Source organism: Littorina saxatilis, linkage group LG2 (genome assembly GCF_037325665.1).
Source record: "Littorina saxatilis isolate snail1 linkage group LG2, US_GU_Lsax_2.0, whole genome shotgun sequence".
Lineage (NCBI taxonomy): Eukaryota > Metazoa > Mollusca > Gastropoda > Littorinimorpha > Littorinidae > Littorina > Littorina saxatilis.
In genome coordinates, this window is record NC_090246.1 from 42,636,294 (window position 1) to 42,655,137 (window position 18,844).

The following is an 18,844-nucleotide window of genomic DNA, read 5'->3' on the forward strand; positions in this document are numbered from 1 at the left end:
TTTTTGCTTGACCTTTCGGATTTCATGGGGGCTGCCATTTTGTTTTCATCTCCAAGGTGTGTTCCGGTTTGTGACGTAAGCTTATGTATCTGAAACCGGTTTAAAACACCACTAGGCGGAAACCTCAAAATGATGACGGCCGCCTTTTTCGAAATAACATTTTCAGAGATTGTACACAAAAACAACGCACGAACGAAAAGTTAGAATGTGGCTTTCGCTAGATTGCAAGTCACGCTTTTCACTTTTCCGATGAAGACAGCCGCTGAGAGTGAGGAAACGCTGTTCGACTTCGAAATCTCCAGTCGCAGACGACCTTCGCTTTCGCAGTACAGTCTATAGGCAGGTGCAATGTTACTCATTTTGATCAGCTCGTGTACGTATATTTTTTGCATTCAGATCAATTAGAATGATTGGAATCAAAGCAGGAATAACTTAGGCATGCAAATGCATTTATTTGGCGAAATCAGTACAGCAGTAAGCTAGATTCTTTCCCTTCAGTTTGTTTGCGTGACTGAATTTTGTCTTCAAGAATGTACCACTTGCTTGATTTTGATTGTTTGTTCAGCTCATTGGCACGAAATGCATCTTGCAAAATATCAATTTGTTGAATGAAAACGGAATAAGTGAAGTTCAAACATGTATCTGCTTGCAAAAACAATCGCAAGGATAGATCTATCTGCTTCATTGACAGACAGATATTCATTGAATTTCAAAAGCATGACTCGGTTTGCAGGCTCTCCGATTAGATCTATCTAGTGTTTGTGTTTTTAGATTTATTGGCCATGTGGGCTGTTTACGATCATAACACTGTGTTGGTTTGTGCTGGTGCAATCTGCAGATCAAAGGGGATTGACCACATGGTGATGCAGTGATCAATGCAACTTGTGTTCACCACTCAACATTGCCTTCTACCAATCTCAATGGCAAAACGAAAGGTACAGTAACATGCTTGTGATTTCACATTATGTAATGTCTGTGGCGATCAACATAGTTTTTGGCTCACGTAAGTGTAGCCTATGCGATCGTAACTTTGTCTGTCTGTGCGTGCGTGCGTGCGTGCGTATGTGCGTGCGTGCGTGTGTATGTCTGTGGTAGAAACTTTAACATTTCGTCATTTGAAGACGTCACATTATGGCGTAAGAGGGTTAGACGTCACGCGAAGGAATTACTGAAAGTCTCGGTCATTGTTTTTTGAGCGGGCCGAGACTAGTTGGCAGTCGTGTCGTAGATTGTTGACACTCTCTCTCTCTCTCTCTCTCTCTCTCTCTCTCTCTCTCTCTCTCTCTCTCTCTCTCTCTCTCTCTCTCTCTTTCTTTCAACTTCAGGCCCTTCAAGCGTTATTATTCTGGTTTGTTTCGTTTTGGTTTCATTTTTCATTGCTCATTTTTCTTTTTGATTTATCTCCCTTTCCCCCTTCTTTTGCGCTTGGAGGACATCATCTTCTCTGATAAGTCGTTTTGATATTTGTATTGTTGTTTTCATTTTTTTTTTAACCTGTTGAAGACCATTAGGTCGAAGCGTTGTTCATTGTCATTTGTTTGTATATTTCGTTGCGAGTCCAGAATATTCGGTATTACTCTTAGTCGTGTCCCTGTAAGTAGGCTACATGCAGACAGACAGATCTAGATCTAGTGTCTCGCTTTCTTGCACAGTGTCACCTATGCTTACTGTGTGTGTGTGTGTGTGTGTGTGTGTATGTGTGACGGAGTGATTGAGTTTGTGTTACTGTTTGTCTATTTCTTACGTGAGCCTTGAAGTTGAAGGCTTCGCCTCTTGTTAACTCTAGTCTAACTGACCATGCTTATTAGTATTCAATTACATACGATATATTCTCCGCCCCAGCTCCACCCTCACCCCATAGCACTGTCAATCAGCCTCTACACTACAGTCCAACAACTACACCTCTAAAAGCCCCCCCCCCCCCCCTCCGTGCAACATATGTTGCCGTATGCACATGTGTGTGGTCATAGGGAGTGCTCTAATACTAATAGTTCCAGAACATACCCGACCACACTCATACACAGGGTACTGACAAAGGAACTTTTTTTTCAGTCTCCATCAGGGCTGTCACCTAATATATGCAGACAGGTGTAACGGACGTTTTAGCAGCCACTGTACCACACATGTCATAAGGTAAATATAGGTATATTAGTATATTTACAAACTGTTCACTCTGTTGTTGTTTTTTGCAGCATTTATTCAGAAACTCTGTAAATTGTGGCAATTACATATGAAGACGTTCAACTTATTATTGAAGAAATAGAATCAAAATTGGTTTATTCTGTATTTGAATTTTGATCATGTGATCAGAGAAACAGTTTCTTGAACAGCTAAGCTACAAGTACAAGGTCAACAACATAAACAGGTGACTGGAGACTCAGGCATTGATTTTTTTTAAAAATAATTATGCACAGCAATGTTTACTGTACTGGGGGGCCCAGTATTGGGGGGATTTAAAGTGTTCTTTCGGCTTCCAGAGAGGTGCTACGCCTGTTAAGATGGAAATGAAATAGAATAGTTGATGGTAAGGGTTAGGCCAAAAAAAAAAAATTGTCTGTTTCTGGTCACCCGACCGACCCTAAATTTCGGCGCCGACCCTAAACTTTTTTTTTCCAAACTCAAAATTTTTTTGATTTGTTTTGGTGGTAAAGGACAGGGTGAGAAAATGAACAACAAAAACGTGTGAAAACGAAAGTCCGCTGACGATTTGTAAATGTGTTGAGTGTCTTGTCTCTATGTATAGTGAATCCAGTCTCTTTGCGCGATTTTTAAAGTTAGTTTTATTGGTCTACATTTGGGGTAAAAAAAAAAAAAATAATAAAATAAAATAAAAATCCCGACCTACCGACCCTATTTTTTTTAGCCATGTTACCAGAAACAGACAATTTTTTTTTTTTGGCCTTATCACAAAACAGCAAGGATAATGTTGCATGCCTGTATTTTCAGTTTGAGGTTTTTTTTAAAATTAAATACTAGTTTTCTGATTAGCTATAATTCACGTGAAAATATAAGATGCTACCTTTTTTTTATAATTTTTTTTATAAGATTAGCTCATTGAGTATGACAGGAACATAATTGAGGAATGCTTATAATTTCTTGGCCAGTTAAAAAAAAATTAAACCCTTGAAATGAAGTTTACGCAGGTTAGATATGAGGATATTAATTGTGATAATGCATTTACCAGTAATTACAACGAGAGATTTACTTAAAAAAACTGAAGTCATTCATAAACAATAATTATGAGTACAATTACAGAGTAAGGGGAAACATGGCCTTTGGTCTGGAACAGCAGCTGTAATGGTCTACTTGTCAAACCTGTCTGAATGTGCTTTTTTTATTTTTGTATACCTAGTGTGAACGACGTTTAGGTATTTGCAGACTAATTATTGTATTGCTGTTGTTTGTTTGTGAGTTATGTTATGGTGTGACCTAAATTGTTCGGAATTTGTTGTGTAACAGTATGTTCTAATTTGTAATTTGTTTCTCCATGACCCCAGAGGAACAGACTTCATATTAAAACCTTGAGACCCTGAAAATACTTGCATACTAAATGTTTGGTGTTTTTGTTTGTTTTGTATTGGGGATAGGCAAGCTCTTGAATTGTGCAAGCCTTAAGAAACTTTCCAGCCTGATATACTAGAAAAAAGCGTGATCCTAACAATAACATGTTAATAAGATGAATACTTGATTAAATATGTGCAGGAGCTACTTCGGCAGACCCATATGGCTAGTATCACAATGCAGGGAAGGTGAGTTCATTGATTTATGTTTTTTCAACCTTTTCTGTGTTTGATGTCAGCCGTGATTACCCAATGAGAACTTCAAAACATGTTGCTGACTTGCGAAAACCCAACCATGAAATCTGATGTAGTTGTGTAGCCCCTCTAGAGAATAGAACATCTAATTTCGTGATAGCATAGCAATTTTGTGTACCTGACTAAATCTCTGCACATCACAGTGAAGTCTTACTTTATGATCAGATGATTCAAAACCCCCTCCCCCGACTAAACAACGAAGAGCAGGCACTACACACTCACATAACTACCAACTCCACAATGTCATTACAGAATTAAGCAATCAGGAGAATGAAAGGATTCACCAGTGCTCCGCCACTCGGTTGGATAGCCATCACTAGGCACAACAAAATCCATTATTGAGGGTTTCTTGGACGTTTCTGAAGCTAGGGCTTGGAAGCTTCACATACAAATATTCCTAAGAAAAATCCTTGTCCTTGAGTAAGATTCCCAGTGAATGGGGACAAAAACGACAAAAAATGAATAATATATTTTGTTTTAAATCAAAAAATTGTTACATTTTTTGTCTTACTCAATGTGAAAGTCTGACCAAATCTGCGACATTGAGGCAAACAAGTTGGGGTGGTCCTTTAACTAAAAACTCTGAAACCAGCAGCTACTTTAAGTAATTGTATTTGTGTTGTCATTATGTACTGCTTGCACTAAATGCATTTTCTTTATCTCCTCAGAATCGAGTCACCCAGAGAAAGACCATTGACATGCAGGGCGCATAGTAAAACATATATAATTATGGCGTGCAAGTCGGTCGACAGGTGCCAGCCATTATCATCATAACAATAGATGCAGATCATAGTTTCTTATGTTTTATGTTGGGTGCGACTTTCGTGCATGTGCACAAGTCCCTAGATCTGCTTTAATTTTAATGTAGAATTTCATGATCAGATAATTTGAAACATTTTGTTTAATTAAATTGTAAATACGTCCAAGTCAATTTGCAGCATTTTTTCTTTATTGTTCTTCTATATACCCTTAAAACTAACACATAGTAAAAACAAATTGTAACAAGAAGTGTTTGTTCAAGGGAGATCATCTGAAGCTTTTTTTTAAATCTGTAAAATTGCACAGTGACATCCTCCAAAAATAAAATGTCTTAAGAATAAAGGTATCTACACGGGTTGTCTACCTATTTCTTGATGGCATTGCTTTTAAGTATAACTTTTTTTCTCAGAATATTTTTTTTAATAAGTTTTATTCAAGGGAGGCAATAAAAAATGTTTACAAAAATGTGTCCAATTGTGTGCTTAAAAATATTAACATTTCTTGTAGCCCCAAGAAGTGTGTTTTGTCTTGTAACTATTGTGATTTGAGAGCTTTAGTACTGAATGCTTTGCATCCTGGTGTGAATAGCATTGTAAAGCTTGCCTCTTGCTAATTTAGAGCAGTAGAATAGAAAGCAGCCTACTCCACAATCTTCTTTCATATTCTGTGCATACTCCTTGACAAGAGAACCACGAGATTTGTTTTTATTCCGATGTTGCCTTTTCTGTTCCATTAAATACTTAAATCCTACGTGCAACACAAACCTTTTTTTTGTGTTTGTTTGTTTGTTTATTTTTATATTTTGTATGTATAGACCGTATTAGAGACCAGTCTTTCACCGCCGTATAATTGATCTGGAAATCTCCGCTAACCAGTTCAATAACATAATGTGTACAAGGCTAAAGCATTTCTGCTACTCCACTCAAAATATGTCTAACTACGCACTCGTACTCTCTCCCTAACATAATACTTGTTCATGCAAAATTGTTTGCGGATTAGTACAATTTGCGTGAAATATTGAATTGCGATTTTTTTGTTTGTTGTTGTTGAAAATTACGTAATCTTCAAAACAGATGAGTGTTTACTGAAGCGATAAACTATTTATACAAGTTAATAAGAATGGTTTGTAAGATCAAATTATACAAACCAGCAATACAACTGCTGTCGATAGATTACCCCCCTTGACTTCTCTGTCTGTTGGGTCAAACTACGCCAGACATTTCTCTTCTAGTGGCTCCACAGCATGAGATACAGGCTCTGAGGCAGAAACTGTTTCGTTCTGAACTTGAATACATCGGTTCCTCTCAGTTACATATGGTCTTTTAATTCCTTCTGTCGTTTCAATGCAACAGGTAATCAAGCCTTTGAGTGTTGCATACTGTATCAAGTTCTGGTGTATTAGCGATCGAGAAGTTTACGAGGTAGTTGCAGAATCGATGTTTGTACCTTTCTGGTCAGTTATCAGGAGATAAAAAAAACAAGTCGCGTAAGGCGAAATTACTACATTTAGTCAAGCTGTGGAACTCACAGAATGAAACTGAACGTAGTCCGCCGCTAGTGCAAAAGGCAGTGAAAGGGACGAGCCTGTTTGGCGCGGTAGCGGTTGCGCTGTGCTTCATAGCACGCTTTACTCTACCTCTCTTCCTTTTAACTTTCTGAGCGTGTTTTTAATCCAAACATATCATATCTATATGTTTTTGGAATCAGGAACCGACAAGGAATAAGATGAAATAGTTTTTAAAACGATTTCGGAAATTTAATTTTGATCATAATTTTTATATTTTTAATTTTCAGAGCTTGTTTTTAATCCAAATATAACATATATATATGTTTTTGGAATCAGAAAATGACGAAGAATAAGATGAAATTGTTTTTGGATCGTTTAATAAGAAAATAATTTTAATTACAAATTTCCGATTTTTAATGACCAAACTCACTCATTAGTTTTTAAGCCACCAAGCTGAAATACAATACCAAACCCCGGCCTTCGTCGAAGATTGCTTTGCCAAAATTTCAATCAATTTAATGGAAAAATGAGGGTGTGACAGTGCCGCCTCAACTTTTACAAAAAGCCGGATATGACGTCATCAAAGGTATTTATCGAAAAAATGAAAAAAAGTCCGGGGATATCATACCCAGGAACTCTCATGTCAAATTTCATAAAGATCGGCCCAGTAGTTTAGTCTGAATCGCTCTACACACACACACAGACAGACACACACACACACACACACACACACACACACACACACACACACACACACACACACCACGACCCTCGTCTCGATTCCCCCCTCTATGTTAAAACATTTAGTCAAAACTTGACTAAATGTAATGACATGTATGCAACATAACAGGCTAAAAGGCTAAGAAACGTGATGTCTCATCTGTCTCGGTTGCTAGTCTTCATCGTTCATAGCATATAGCAATACCATTTGTTGTGTAGAATCAATATGTTATTTTTTCTGAAATAAAATATTCATGAAGAGGGTTCGATTCTGATCGGGTGAATATATGTGTCGAAAGCTGAATAAAGCAATGCGTTTGTCTTTGACTGGTGAAGTAGAGCTGAAGCTTTCTGTGCTGGATGTAAGCTTAGTTGGTTTTATCACACACACACACACACACACACACACACACACACACACACACACACACACACACACACAACCCTGATGTCTGTCAAAAATGTTGCATGTTCCTGCTTCACAAATTCCTGCACAAAAGCACACGGATGTACATGTACCTACCTACATACCCGTGCAAACAATCTACCACTGCAACACCACAGCCCCACACATTTATCCAAAAGTTGTCTGAATATTTAATACTGGCAATCTTGGTATTGAACGGGGAACTCTAATTTCATGGCGTATGTGGTCTAGGTCTCATTTTATACATGCTAAACCACCCTTACAAAATAAAAAGCCACACATCGTGTAAGCTAATCAACTAAACAAAAACCAGACACGCGAACAAACAAAAAACGAATACTTTGATTTTCAACAAACTTAATAACAGATTTAGGTAAATAATTATGCCATGCAAGGAACAGTTCTATTGAATTCGGTCGATGCTTAGATCTAGAAAAACACCAGCTCACTTTATGGGGATTTGAATAGTGCTGTTTCATGAGTTCCAGATCTAGACTGACAAGGTAGTAGAACATTTATCCCCGAGTACGCTAGTACTTGGGTTCAACAGACTTTACAGCTTATTGCTGGGAAACTACTGGGCGCAGTTCGTTCAAAAGTTGATACACTAACTTGATAATAGGTCCGATTGATCGTATTAAAACTTCATAATGTTACCTGGGACCTAAATGCGAAATAAACCACAAAAACAACTTGGCGGTGGGAGGAATTCACACGGAGCAACAGCCAGCCAGGCAGCCTGATAGAACAGCCAGCCAGCGGATACTGTCGTCACAAAAAGACGTCATGACAAAGTTACACGCAAAGCGAAAGAGACTTTGACGTCATTTACTTTTGTTCGGAATTTTCCGTCTGTTCCTAGCTTGTCAGTGAAGACCTGACGTGAGTAAGCTTACCCAAAACGTCTTTGTTCTCTATTCACATTGCAGCTGTGAAATAATCAGTATTGTGTCTCGGTCGTGTAGGTACAGAGTTTGCTTCTGCAATCCTTGTGTTCGTGTTGATGACGGCTTCATAAGACAAATCAGCGAATCTATCGTGAGGAAGACGTTTATGTACAAATCACCGAACCCAACCCATTTTTTGTGTGCATTTTTCTGAAGAATAAACTGCATGTGGTTAATTTCATCCGTTTAATGCTTGTCGAAACGAGCCATAAGGCTTTAGAATAAAAGATTTTACGCATTGCTTGGCCATCTGATCACAGATGAGGTCGCAGTTTGTAGGTAATCGGCCAGAGATAGATCTGCATTTCTGGTCAGAAACCAACATTCACACCACAGGCATTCCAAACATTTATATTATTAAGTTATGAAGAGGGTCGGCAGTATATTTTTCACTGTGATCAAATAAAAGAGAAAGGCCAGTCACCACGCACATCCTCGGCTCGCATGCAATGTATTTATATAGCAAAGGGAATGCCTGTAATTCACACAGAGCAATCACTTGGTCTTAAACGCGCACAAGACAAAAACTTTCATACTGGGGGAGCGAGCCAGTCTGAAGAGTACTCGGGTCCAGCGCGAGCGTTTTTTATTTTTAGCTTGCAAAATCGAACTTGCCCTGTAGTCACCTTAAGTCGAACCGCTTTCCCTGCCACCGGGGGTAGCAGTTTGGTGGGGGGGAGGGCCATAGAGTCGGCACACTGGGAGTGGAACTTGACGAAATGTCACCTAGGGCCTAGTACGATAGCTTCTCTCCGGATTGACGTACAAACAGCGTCAGGGCCGCTTCAAACTTGTATACGGATTACGATTCCTATCCCCAGTTTCTCATGTTGGTAACCACTGGCTATTTGTCAGATGTGTCGTTCTCCCACATTTGAACGATTCTGTAGTGCGAGCCGGTCAAAATGCCCTATAGTTGTCAAACCACGTTCTCTTTTTCCGCGCAAACTGTTTTGCGTTCCGGACCGGAACACACTTCGGAGATGATCATTGACGATTTCTGATTGGACTATGATGCCAACGCCCACATGACCCTAGCTACAATGTCAAGGTCGGAAAGTCGTGAATACCATGGATGAATGCAGGTGTAACTTTTACATAAAAACTACAATAGAAACACACACAAAACACACACACACTGATCATACGGAGTGCAAGAACTCCCGACGAGTGAAGGAAAAAATAGAAGAAAGGGAAGGAAGAGAAAGAAGATTTACGACACGATAACTGTTTTTTAATCTTCCCACCCTGATCCAGCTCTCGATCCTTGGGACCAATGCCCTCCAGGACCTCAGGCTTTTCCTTTCGTTTTGTTTTTTGTTTTGTTTTGTTCTCTTTTATTTCCTTTTATTTTTTCATTGACGGGTCTATTCTGCAAGCGTATACTGAAGACAGCCATCTTAACCTTTGCCGTGCTTCCTGGGTTCACCTGTACCCAGAGACACACTAAAATCATTGTAACTCTGGAACCATTAAAGGTATCGTTTTGAAATTTTAAGTATCTCTCACACACCTAATTTGCTCTCTGTCTGCAAATTTTTAGTGTGTACATGACAAAACATTAAAATTAATTGATTATGATAATTTACATAAACACTACCGATGGCGCGGGTTCACACAAACCCATACTTTTAAAGAGTAGTAGTGATTGTAACTATCCCTCTGCCGACGGCGCGGGTTCTGCTACACCCATAATTACCAAAGCGGCGGAACAGTGTCTGTCTGCCTGTTTGTCTCCAAGAGACTGTCTGTCTCTCTGTCTGTCTGTCCGTATCTCTCTGTCTGTCTGTCTGTTGTCAGTTGCTCTGTCTGTTTGTCTGTCTGTCTATCTGTCTATCCGTCAGTCTATCTGACTGACTGTCTGTCTCTCTCTCTGTGTCTCTCTCTCTCTCTGTCTCTCTCTCTGTCTCTCTCTCTCTCTGTCTCTCTCTCTGTCTCTCTCTGTCTCTCTCTCTTAGTCTCTCTCTCTTAGTCTCTCTCTCTCTGTCTCTCTTTCTTAGTCTCTCTCTCTCTCTTTCTTAGTTTCTCTCTCTCTTAGTCTCTCTCTCTGTCTCTCTTTCTTAGTCTCTCTCTCTCTCTCTCTTTCTTAGTCTCTCTCTCTCTTTCTTAGTCTCTCTCTCTCTTTCTTAATCTCTCTCTCTCTCTTTCTTAGTCTCTCTCTCTCTTTCTTAGTCTCTCTCTTTTTTAGTCTCTCTCTCTCTCTCTCTCTTTCATAGTCTCTCTCTCTCTTTCTTAGTCTCTCTCTCTCTCTCTTTCTTAGTCTCTCTCTCTCTCTTAGTCTCTCTCTCTCTCTTTCTTAGTCTCTCTCTCTCTCTCTCTCTCTCTTAGTCTCTCTCTCTTTCTTAGTCTCTCTTTCTCTCTCTCTTTCTTAGTCTCTCTCTCTCTTTCTTAGTCTCTCTCTCTCTCTTTCTTAGTCTCTCTCTCTCTCTCTTTCTTAGTCTCTCTCTCTCTCTCTTTCTTAGTCTCTCTCTCTCTCTTTCTTAGTCTCTCTCTCTCTCTTTCTTAGTCTCTCTCTCTTTCTTAGTCTCTCTCTCTCTTTCTTTGTCTCTCTCTCTCTCTCTTTCTTAGTCTCTCTATCTCTCTCTTTCTTAGTCTCTCTCTCTCTTTCTTAGTCTCTCTCTCTCTCTTTCTTAGTCTCTCTCTCTCTCTCTTTCTTAGTCTCTCTCTCTCTTTCTTAGTCTCTCTCTCTCTCTTTCTTAGTCTCTCTCTCTCTTTCTTAGTCTCTCTCTCTCTCTTTATTTGTCTCTCTCTCTCTATCTTTCCCAGTCTCTCTCTCTCTCTTTCTTAGTCTTTCTCTCTCTCTCTTTCTTAGTCTCTCTCTCTTTCTTAGTCTCTCTCTCTCTTTCTTAGTCTCTCTCTCTTTCTTAGTCTCTCTCTCTCTTTCTCTCTCTCTTTCTTAGTCTCTCTCTCTCTTTCTTAGTCTCTCTCTCTCTTTCTTAGTCTCTCTCTCTCTTTCTTAGTCTCTCTCTCTCTTTCTTAGTCTCTCTATCTCTTTCGTAGTCTCTCTCTCTCTCTTTCTTAGTCTCTCTCTCTCTCTCTTTCTTAGTCTCTCTCTCTCTCTCTCTCTCTTTCTTAGTCTCTCAGTCTCTCTCAGTCTCTCCCTCCTCCTCTCCCTCCCCCTCTCCCTCCCCTGCAAGAGGTCGGTGAAGGGAGAAACTCGATGCACCCACTGAAGTAGCGCTGTGGGTTTCCCTGAACCCACCCCGTCGTTAGAGAAATAAACGGTAAAAACCCTCTTTCAAATGTATGGGTTCAGACAAACCCGCATCGTCGTTAGAGGAATAAACGGTAAAAACCCTCTTTCAAATGTATGGGTTCAGACAAACCCGCATCGTCGGGAGTGTGTAGTCAAAAGCGGCATCCGGCAAAGGTTAAAGTGATTGTATCTAACATGAAAACTGTCTCTCATCGCCCCAAGACCAATACAGTTCAGGCTGGGGGTTGTAATTATGTGACCACACACCAGGAATACCTTAAAATAAACGTTTGGGCGCTGCGTTAATCAAATTGAAAACGGCTGTGTTTGCGAGAGTCATAATTTCTGGGCTACCTTTCGACCCTGAGTAATTGATGCGTACTTTTTTTTTCTCCTAGAGATACAGATTTAAAATTGAACCGAGAGCTACAGAGTTCGTTTTGGGAGTTGAATAGATGACAACACACACGAGGAAGGTCTTGGAATTAGTGTTTGAGCGTTCTATGTTTCAAATATGAATGCTGTGTTTGGTAGTCATTTCAGACCGTGATATTCTTCAACGGTTATTGTGGGTGTTTACATTTAGTCAAGTTTTGACTAAATGTTTTAACATAGAGGGGGAATCGAGACGAGGGTCGTGGTGTGTGTGTGTGTGTGTGTGTGTGTGTGTGTGTGTGTGTGTGTGTGTGTGTGTGTGTCTGTGCGTGTGTGTGTGTAGAGCGATTCAGACCAAACTACTGGACCGATCTTTATTAAATTTGACAGAGTTCCTGGGAATGATATCCCCGGACGTTTTTTCTTTTTTTCGATAAATACTTTTGATGACGTCATATCCGGCTTTTTGTAAAAGTTGAGGCGGCACTGTCACACCCTCATTTTTCAATCAAATTGATTGAAATTTTTGTAAAGCAATCTTCGACGAAGGCCGGACTTCGGTATTGCATTTCAGCTTGGTGGCTTAAAAATTAATTAATGACTTTGGTCATTAAAAATCTGAAAATTGTAATAATTTTTTTTTTATATAAACCGATCCAAATTTACGTTCATCTTATTTTACATCATTTCCTGATTCCAAAAACATATAAATATGTTATATTTGGATTAAAAACAAGCTCTGAAAATTAAAAATATACAAATTATGATCAAAATTAAATTTCCGAAATCGATTTAAAAACAATTGCATCTTATTCCTTGTCGGTTCCTGATTCCAAAAACATATAGATATGATATGTTTGGATTAAAAACATGCTCAGAAAGTTAAAACGAAGAGAGGTACAGAAAAGCGTGCTATGCAGCACAGCGAAACCACTACCGCGTTGAACAGGCTCGTCAGTTTTACACCGTTATGCACAAGCGGCGGACTACGGTCATTGTGAAAAAATGCAGTGCGTTCAGTTTCATTCTGTGAGTTCCAGAGCTTGACTAAATGTAGTAATTTCGCCTTACGCGACTTGTTTTCTGTTATGCGCAGCGTTTTAGCCCTCAGTGGCACGGAATCTGCTTTGACGAATGGGTATAAATGAGGACTTAATATTATGTGCCTCCTGAAGTAAACCGCTCGCTGATTAAACTTCTTTTAATTATTTGGCATAGTTTTGGAGCAGCTTTGAGCAAATCATTGCAGGTGTTTCTAAATTAGTTTACAGTACAGCGAATGTCCCTTGAAATTTTCAAGGTCCAAATCGTAAGAACACTTTCCAAAATGGCGCCTTAGGTATACTATCTTTAAGGTAAAAACTATGACGATCGTTGCAAAGCGAGTGCTGACAAGACAATGTCATGCATGTACTTTTTCCTGTTCTTTGGACGAGAGGCTCACAGTCGGTAAATCTAGCATTTCTGGACATAAAAATCGAGGCAGACGCGTACGGGCATTTCTTTTGTGAGGATAATTTTATTAGAGCAAGGAAAAGAATGATATGGTAACATCGAATGACTGTTTATGTGTGTTAGACAAAAATTGCATTTAAAAGTGCAGCCCAGTGCATTTATAGCTTCCTGGTTGAAAGTTACGGCACTGCACCCTTCGCATGCACGGTCGTTATGCTACGTTGACTTAAGTTCAACATTTTCATTGGCTTATGTGATCGAGAGCTGCAAAATAAAATATTAAGCCATTCACACACAGGAACACAAAAATGACGCGTTTGACATCGGTTTGACATAACCTCTGTACATCAAGATTACTCCAGGAGATGCGACAGACTAACAAGAATCATGTTCAAAATAACAATGATAATGTGACGTGTGTCAGAAAAATAGACCTGCACTGAATGGCAGTTGAAGAGCCTCGGAGAGCGAGCTCATGGCCAGCGGTCAGCCGACACGTGGCCATGTTTCTTCTGGGGCCCCGGCCTGTTCACTTGATTGACAGTGGAGATAATAACACACATGAGTAGAGCGCCTCTCCCTGCGAAAAACTATTGATTCCTGGCAGCTCAGCGTTTCCAGCACCGTATGTACATGGTGGTGGATAACTGGGCGATAATTTCCCCGGGATGCTCGCAACAAGTGGCCCCTGTCTGCTAGAGATGGATGAGCGACACGACAACAACACTTGCCTGATGCTCTGCGGCAGTAAAGAATGCCCGCTTCTCCATGGCGGACAGCCTTTCATACCCAGTGCGGTTCGGTCGCGGTAATGGTTCTCTCTGTTGTTACAAGCACGTAGATGGTTTAAAGTTTTAAGCTGCCTCGCCATCAAAGAGTTGCTAGCGTTTATCGTCCGTTAAGTTGTCGGTACCCCACGATTGTGACCAATTTATAGTCTGGGGCCTCGCAGGGGGAGAGAGGTTTGTTGATGGTCTCAGGGTTGGAATTTGTTCACTGAATGGAGTTAGAACTGTTTCGCTGTGTGCAGCATGTAACATTTTCTTATATTTCCCTCCAGCAAAATAATTATGTCATGATACCTGTGTATAGTTACATACTGGCCAGTAACCAGCATCCTTGTTGGAGAGAGAAACAAGTCGATGGAAGCGAAATTAATACATTTGGCCAATCAGTCAAACTCATATAATGATACTGATGAACGCACTGCATTTCATGAAGACAATGCTTTGTCGATAACCGCGATCAATACTGAAAGCGCTGACATATTCACGTGGAAAACGTGGTCGCTTGAAGTGACAAGCCAGTACAGCGCAGTAGCGTACATCGCGTCACATGACAGCGCGCTTTACTTTATTCTTTTAATTTGTCTGAGCTTGTTTTTAATCCAAACATAACATATCTCTATGTCTCACGCTTTCCTTCTTTGCCACTACTAAAGCAAACGTGTGCAAGATTGTATGTTACACGCTTTGGAGCACAACAAGAACGGATTCAGACTCGAAATCGTCCCTCCAAAAGCCCAAAAATACACACACGACTTTCATTTCTCCTGCTGTTATCCTTTCTTCTCTTTACAAATTCTTCAACGCTGAGAACACTGACAACGGCATCCCAGACGACCGTACTGTTTCCATGAGCAAATTTAGCTGCCCTTGTAAAGTGGCTCGCTCACGAGGCCTGTTGGTCTGAATCTAGAAGGATAGAGTTGTGAACAGATATGACAAAGATCCCGAAAAGAACAAACATTTCGCACATGCAGACACAGAAAGACGTCATAAAGAATGCGATGCTTCAAAAGATACAGACCGTGACGATGGCTGTGACGTCATTCACACATACCGAAACGTCATACATAGTTGTTCGGTCACTTCCGTCAAAAAGTAGATATCTCCACAATGGCTGCTCCTGTGTTTAGCCTTGTCAAGCGTGAGTACGCAAAATTAACGTGTTTGTTCTCTCCTCTGTTGAAGCTGTGAAACATACTTGCTATTCAGACTTGGTCGTGTGACAGAGTTTTCTTCCACACTCGATTAGCTGATGTCTAACGAAGCCGTCAGGCTGAGTTAGACAATCAACGTAATCTCGTGTGGAAGAAAACGTCTGTCACACGACCAAGTCTGAATAGCAGGTAATGTTTTTGGAACCAACAAAAGTTAAGAACAAGATTTAATCATTTTTGGATCTATTACTAACATTTTAATTTTTATTAGAATTTTGAGATTGTTAAAGGCACAGTAAGCCTCCCGTAAACCATCACAGATGCTGTCAGGCTTTTACACACAGTACAAACACCATTTCATTTGAACACTCACCGCTTGAGAACATTCTAGGTGCCCTCCGTAAAGAGCGAGCTATTTTCAAAGAATTTATTTTTGCGTGTTTTATCTTACCTCTGAGCCATTGTGAACCCGTGTAATCCAGTTTCCCTTTTTTCACAATTTAGCCGCTAGTTTGTCCTTGCAAATCTCTGTAAGCTTATCTGCAATAGCACGTTATTGTGTACCTTTGAATCTGAAATGCAACATTGAAACGGCTGCGAACTAGAGCAGTGGCGGTTAACGGTTCAGATGAACTGGCGCCAGGCAGCGTCGTCTGCTACGAGAACCACGACCTAGTGTGACCCTGCATCCGGGCTATCTTTTTTTTAAACTTTCAAAACTTCGTATTTTTCTGATCTTGTCTTGATGAAAAAAGATTTGTTCTGATCTTGTCTTGATGAAAACAGATTTCTTTTATGATTTAAGAATGTTTGTGTAACAAGCTGTCAATTTATTATTTAGATTTCAGAAGTTAGGTCAGAAGCGCAAAAAAGCACCGTCCGATTGTCTGACAGACAATCTGCAAAATTAATTCTTTGAAAATTGCTAGCTCTCTACGTGTAGGGCACCTAGGATGTTCCCGTTCGGTGAGCGTTCAAGTGGAAGGGTGTTTGTACTGTGTGCAAAAGCCTGACAGTATCTGTGATGGTTTACGGGAGGCTTACTGTGCCTTTAATGTTCATTGGTCATCACAAGGTTAAATTCACCAATCACATTTAGCCGCTAGTTTGTCATTTCAATGCAAATCTCTGTAAGCTTATCTGCAATAGCAAGTTATTGTGAACCTTTGAATCTGAAATACAACATTGAAACGGCTGCGAACTAGAGCAGTGGCGGTTAACGGTTCAGATGAACTGGCGCCAGGCAGCGTCGTCTACTACGAGAACCACGACCTAGTGTGACCCTGCATCCGGGCTATCTTTTTTTTAAACTTTCAAAACTTCGTATTGTTCTGATCTTGTCTTGATGAAAAAAGATTTGTTCTGATCTTGTCTTGATGAAAAAAGATTTCTTTTATGATCTAAGAATGTTTGTGTAACAAGCTGTCAATTTATTATTTAGATTTCAGAAGTTAGGTCAGAAGCGCAAAAAAGCACCGTCTGATTGTCTGACAGACAATCCGCAAAATTAATTCTTTGAAAATTGCTAGCTCTCTACGTAGGGCACCTAGGATGTTCCCGTTCGGTGAGCGTTCAAGTGGAAGGGTGTTTGTACTGTGTGCAAAAGCCTGACAGTATCTGTGATGGTTTACGGGAGGCTTACTGTGCCTTTAATGTTCATTGGTCATCACAAGGTTAAATTCACCAATCACACATTTCTCCATGAACTTTATACTTTTTGAACTTCCTACGGCTCCTCTCTAGTGTATTGAGCCTCGATTTAGAGGTACCTAATCTGTTAGGAGAAAAAAATAATATCTCTACTGTGTAACAGCAAAATACGATTTCCGTTTTCGTGTTAAGATCTTTCTAACCAGTAATGGATTTTTTGTGTTAATGCAATCCTACTATTCTTACTATATTCACAGAGGAGAACGACACAAACTGTTCGAAACCCAAAGCAAATGAAAGGGGGAAACAAACTGACAAAAAAATGCAGGATCATGCACAGAAGGAAAAATAATATATCAAATCTGAGACAGTCTTATTAAATTCGAGTTGGGATGCTATCTCGATGTTGACGGGGGATATGATCAGGAGACACCCAGCAATCGTTAATAGTTTGTTTATCGATCGATTGTTACTTCTTCTTCTTTTTTTTCTTCTTTTTCTTCTTCTTCTTCTTGTTTTCTGTTGTTGTTGTTGTTGTTTTTGTTGTTGATGATGTTGTTGTTGTTGTTTGAAATGCTTGGCTATCGATCGATACGTCTACTTGTCTCTCTCTCTCTCTCTCTCTCTCTCTCTCTCTCTCTCTCTCTCTCTCTCTCTCTCTCTCTCTCCCCCTCTCTCTCACTCTCCCCCTCCCTCCCTCCCTCCCTCTCTATCTCTTACTCGCTAATACCATAAATATTATATATGTATTCTTAAACGGATTTTTGTTCTGATGTACAATTTTCATTCAATTTTCTTTTCATGTTTGCTTGCTTTTCATTTAAACTGTACAATAGCCGCCATTTATATGTACTTCTAGAAAACTGTAAACACCACTATAAGCATTATGCTTGTTGTTGTTTACTCAATATGCGTTTTTTGTAAATAATGCACAAACGTTGAATAAAACAGTTTAAACCAAATGCTTGGCTAGTTTCAGTATCTGCTTGTCTGTTTACTTATCTTAAAAACCGGCATCATCTTCTTTGCGTTTGGACAGCTCGATTACAAATGGCGAAAGTACTCGCTTGGCCTATTTGTATGCTCATCTCTTACTTTCCCTAACGTAAGGAGATCCCGATCGTTCTTTATCGTTGTATGTGTGTTATTATTATGTTCATTTTTACACTGCTCGCGACGCAGTAAATAAGCAGCAAGGCAGTCTGCTCCCTTAATGAAAAACAAATGATAAAAATAAATACATAAAAACAGTGGTGAATAATCTTGTTGTAGCACTTGATTAAAAGACAGCTGATTATCATCGCAGTTATACCAAACCAAAGTCAGCTTAACATTCTCTTCTTGACCTGTGCAAGTTTACGATATTGTAATTGTTGGTATTTCTTTGCTTTAACAAATTGCTGGTTAACTGTTACTCGTTTCCTTCACATGTTAGTCATGGTGCTATACGTGACCAGTGCAACTGCCGTCCCTCTTCATGTGCAAATGGATTCCATGGTGTGTGTGCTGTAGCCCTGCATGCCAGGAGCTCGAGGTCGGTCGATTTCCATTCCGATCCATTATGGAACAAATTTGCTTTGTCCGTAAGAACCGTGTTTGATAATGCTCCCCGTCGGCTTCCAACACGCGGTCAAACTCTGTCGTGTTCAATACCGTGTCCGTTATATATAGAACAAGTTCAAGCTGTCTAATGTGGCCGTGTTTCTTTGCGTGACTGTTTTGGTCCATGATCTTGATGATAGGGTTCTTACTTTTTCTTTTTCTTGTTTGTAACGAAGCTGCATTGTAATCCGTATTTGTTCTGTTTCAAGCAAGTTTCGTCTGCTCTCTACCTCTGTGATAAGAGATATATATGCAGATAAGAGACCAGGTTTACACTAGTTCAAGCGTTTGCTAATTTCTTCTGCCTGCATCGTGCCAGAGACAAACTTTCCCAAAAGGCTCCATTGAAAAAACGATTCGAACAATCCCCCCTACTTGTAACTAAAAGAAGTCCATCTCCCCGCCGGTTCTTGCTAGATTTGGAGTGGGCATCCAATTCAATTCACAGC

At 39.9% G+C, this 18,844-nt stretch overlaps 1 long non-coding RNA gene across 1 annotated transcript; it reads left to right on the forward strand.

Moving 5' to 3' along the window:
• Positions 1-673: 673 nt before the first annotated feature.
• Positions 674-5,609, forward strand: LOC138959042 (uncharacterized). Its single transcript, XR_011453583.1, has 4 exons — positions 674-935; positions 2,053-2,133; positions 3,703-3,749; positions 4,484-5,609. It is a non-coding gene; the product is annotated as an uncharacterized lncRNA (long non-coding RNA).
• The last annotated feature ends 13,235 nt before the right edge of the window (positions 5,610-18,844 follow it).